This window comes from Triticum dicoccoides, chromosome 7A, assembly GCF_002162155.2.
Source record: "Triticum dicoccoides isolate Atlit2015 ecotype Zavitan chromosome 7A, WEW_v2.0, whole genome shotgun sequence".
Classification (NCBI taxonomy): domain Eukaryota; kingdom Viridiplantae; phylum Streptophyta; class Magnoliopsida; order Poales; family Poaceae; genus Triticum; species Triticum dicoccoides.
The window spans coordinates 529,779,971-529,784,426 of record NC_041392.1 but is presented as its reverse complement, the minus strand read 5'-3'; the positions used below and the strand labels follow the sequence as shown (position 1 = coordinate 529,784,426).

The 4,456-nt window shown below is 40.5% G+C and overlaps 1 long non-coding RNA gene across 1 annotated transcript; it reads left to right on the top strand.

The window, feature by feature from the left end:
* Positions 1-2,842: 2,842 nt before the first annotated feature.
* LOC119334498 lies at positions 2,843-4,064 on the top strand. Its single transcript, XR_005161373.1, has 3 exons — positions 2,843-3,204; positions 3,333-3,572; positions 3,692-4,064. It is a non-coding gene; the product is annotated as an uncharacterized LOC119334498 (long non-coding RNA).
* Positions 4,065-4,456: the final 392 nt, after the last annotated feature.

Sequence of the window (4,456 nt, the reverse complement as noted above, 5' to 3'; positions counted from 1 at the left end):
GCCGTGTCGTCGTCTATGCTCCAGGCACAGCACCGGGCATCCACGCTGTAGGTGCCTTCCCCTCCGATTGATCCGCCGCCGCCGCCTTCGTCCCCATCCCAACTCCCGCCTCGATTTGCTCCGCGTCTCCAACCGTACCAAGATCTCAACCCCATCGTCCTCTTCGACCTCCCTCACTTATTCCCCTGTGCCTGGGCGAGGTGGGCCATGACGTGCACACGACAAAGGCTGGTGGTTGATTGCCGCGACATCGACTGGTGGCGCCGCCGTGGAAAGCCTCCACGCTCTACAGCCCTTGCACGACGAGACTTCCTTCTCCTCCCGCCTTGCCATGATGCGCGGCTCCTCGGCTGCGCGCGCCCCGGGGACTCCCTCTTCTTCCACTACAACGGCCACAGCCTGGGGTTGCTGCTGTCTGAGACCCGCCAGGACGACGACAAGGGGTTTGACTCCACACCAATGTCATCAAGGTAAGCTGGCTTGGTACACGAATTAGACTCACAGATTAGTTCAATATACAGTGAGTCAGCAAGCAAGTGATTAATAATTATTCCCAGGTTCCTGTTTCAGACAATTCTGATGTTGCTGTTTTTTAGAGCAATGCTATTGGCCTATTGCACACTACGGTATATATTTGAATCCAAGTTTTATTGATTCCACACTGCCTAAATTAACCATTATTTTCTTTTCTTCCTTCAGTTGCTCGGTCAAAGTGTGACAACCTGCTATGGGGTGGTTCTCTTATTGAATATGTGAGTAATATAAGTACTCCTACCGTCATAGCTGAGCAAGCTTTAGTGCATATTTGTTAATAATGGATGGACTTTACTGCCACAGAGGTTGATCAAACTATCACAGGGTGGTTGTACCTAAGGCATGGTTTTGTGAGTTACAGTGCCCATGTAAGTGTATATATTAGATATCAGAATTCGTTATGTTCAAGCATTAGAACACTGGAAAATTCTAACATTTACCACTACAGCCTGAGGAATTCACCGTTATTGGATTAAAGAGAAAACACCGAGCCTTTGTTTGAGCAATACAAATAAATTATTATGGAATATACTATAAACTCTAAAATCATGATTCATAAGCAGCATAGAATAATTTACCTATAGATTCAGGTGTGTCTATACAGGTGTGAGGAGGTTATTTACCTTCCACTGAAAGAATAGGTTCCCGTGAGCTTCCACTGGATTTTTCTTAATCTAGAATAGAGTTGGCATCTTTAATGAGTGTGGTTTTGTGTAGCTTGAGCTACGTGGTACCCCTTATCTTAGCCATCCATTTTTGCATCATGATCCGTGCAGGCACATTGGTCATTTTTGTTTCTCTCAAACGAAACAACGTATAAACTTCAAACTTTGCAGGACAACAAAACATTCTAATTACTATGTGCGAAAAAACTTTCAGATTTTTTCATGCATTTTAAGTGCAAAAAATTATTATTTTTAATCAAAAAATCCTCGTTTTGTATATTTATGTCGGTCCAAAAATTCTGAAAGTTTTTCACACATTGAAGTTCTAAATTTGGTTTGATCTGCAAAGTTTGAAGCCTATATGTTCTTTCATTTGAGAGAAACAAAAAAGAGAAATCTTCTTGCTGTAAGTTAGTTGACGAGTACGGATCTCAAAGCAATGTTGAAGGGCTGGAGATAAGAGGTTCCGTGTAGCTCGACCTACAGAGAAACTTTACCATCTTTAATCCCATCGAGTCGATGTGCTGACACTGCTCATAATCATGACACATTTGTATTGTTTACAGAAATTTTCACTTTGGAAGTGGAAGTAATGATAGTGAGGAGAAGTCAACTAAACAACAGAAGGTTAAGAGTTCAACTTGAATTATGTATCAAATTAATTATGTCATCAAGATGTCTTAGATTTTAATTAGATGAAATTTTATTACCTTGGCCATCTGTTGGAGTAGAGTAGAGTAGTCGGTGACCACAAACTCCCCTCGCTATTTTTAGATATTGAGGATCTTTAGGATCTTTGAAGAACAACGTGACTGTACATCTACTCTAGTAATTTTTCATATTGGTTGTATGTGTCCTATAAATGGCTTGGATTCCTATAATAATAAGGAGATCATATGTGGCTGATGTTTTCTGAAATGACCAATTAGTTGTGTTGATTATCAGATATTCCTAATATTGGTGTTATTGCAATCCAGGAACTTGCATGTATGGTGTTTGCTAGAATAGAAGAATCTGCAAAAAAGGTTGGTATAACCTGTTTATCTATAGGGATTACATCTTCTTTCTTGTTAACTGTGGTAACAATCATTGATTATAGCTAAACTAATTATAACGCGAATTGTTTCTTTCTGTGTATGTGTGCAGAGGTCGGATGTGAGTTGTACATGGGCATTAACTCGTTTCTGGGATTCAGGAGGGATCATGTGCCATGGAACTTCAAGAAGACAAGAACCATGCGTACCTCCACATCATGCAGCGGCAGAAGCCAGATCACGATGAGCCAGAGCACCCGCTGATGAAGTTACTGTCCTCACCATCAGTATGACAAACTTGTCGCTCATTAGATCATGCACGTATCGTCTACATCTATGCACAGCCTGTGGCCTACGTGAATGACATGCTTTGGTTGGCAACGTAATATCTTCTGTTTGGCTCTGTTTTTTTAATAATGATGACAGCCAAAAAATACATTATCAATGGATTCACATCATGTGTTATTCTGGAGCAGGTTACCATACATGACTGAAACTGTGCAAAGTACACACGATATGATGTGTTCTGTCGTAGCTGATTGTTACAAATGATGTATTATTGTAATGTTGACATTTGGATTCCCTCACTCCAATAAACATGCACACAACCAGCTGAGGCACCTGCTTCGTTAGGATCCAAGGAGTGTACCCCTTGGAGCAACATAACCAACATGCACGCACGCACGCAGTGTTACTGTCGAAGTACCTCAGATTTCTAACTCGCTATGTTCACCTGGTAAAAACACCTTCAAATACTACTACATTAATGAGACATCTTCACCTTTGTTTATGAGTTTGTCAGCTCTTCTTCTAAACAGGTTCAGCCTCTATGGTACCAATCTCCGAGAGTACTTCTCTTCCGGTGGCTCAAAATGACAGTTGCAACCGCCGGTGTGAGTGTCGAAGAGTGTTAACCATCTACCGAGGAAGCGTCATTTGGTATGAAGGTCCAACCTTCTGTTGTAGGAAAGGTAAGGTCAAGGTATTTATCCCGGAGGTTCCTCAAGAGATGCAACAATTGTTTACAAGTCAAGTAGATAAGGATGAAAGTACTTTGGACAACACATTAGATATTTCAACTCCCACTTCTCCTTGACAGGTCTTGGAGTTATCCTTGACCAACGGGTCAACGCCACGCAAGAACCGGCGTATGTATATTTCGTGCTCATGGTCAGTTGTACCATCGTCTGGACCATCTTGTACCAGGTAGTCATAGACCCAGACATATGCAGCTATATATTTATGATACGGATGAAGCCTCGGAACATAGGATGAAGCGCTCTCCGGATATTGATATCAATCTCATACGAAAGATTCTACGTATATTGGAGAACAACCCGTATGTTCAGTTGATCACATGTCAGATTTTTATCTTTCTTATTATTCTATATACAACCATATTCTTTGAACCTTCACGTAGTATAAGTTTTCTAATGTTGTATTTTTATGGCTACCCAGAGGTTCTCATCATTGATCTACTACTTGAAGAAGATAATGGAGGTAACACGATGCGAGAAGAAAATACTATACCTGTTGTGCTTCGCTTGGCCTTCAGTCAGCAAGATCAGCAGCCAGCTCCTACCTGTAGTTCAACCTCTCAGGATTCAAAGACTTCCACAAGGATTGGTTACAAGAGAGTATTTTCCTTCCTATGATTTTGTGTATATCTTGTACAGTTCTGCTCAATGTTGCGCTTGAAATATGGCATTGGATTGAGCTGATGTGTGAGACTTATGGATTCTGAACCTTTTGCTTTGCAATGTGTGATAATGATGTGTGAGACTTATATATTGTGACACCAAATTTATGTGATGTGTGCAATTCTGTAATGTGAGGCCAAACTAAGTTCTGTCCATTTTATTGGATTTTTAACATATGGTATACCCATGGTGGTCTAACAATGCCTAAATGATGCCAATTTTGTTTGTCTAATATACTACTGATAATTTTGGATAAGTTTAAGACATTTTGTTCAAATTTGTGAAGTCTGAACACACTTTTGGGTGTGGTTAAATGTACCGAGTTGTTTTTGCTTTACATGCTGAACACACTTTTGAAGTACCTTTACATGTAGGCCTTATTTTTCTTTTTTCCAAATACACTCTTAGCAAATGCCATGGAAACCTAGCACGTAAGCAGGCTTGTTTGCCTAATTTTTTTAAAAGAAACTGCATGTTAATTCTCATGCATGCTTACTAGTAAGATAAAAATGAAAACAATCAC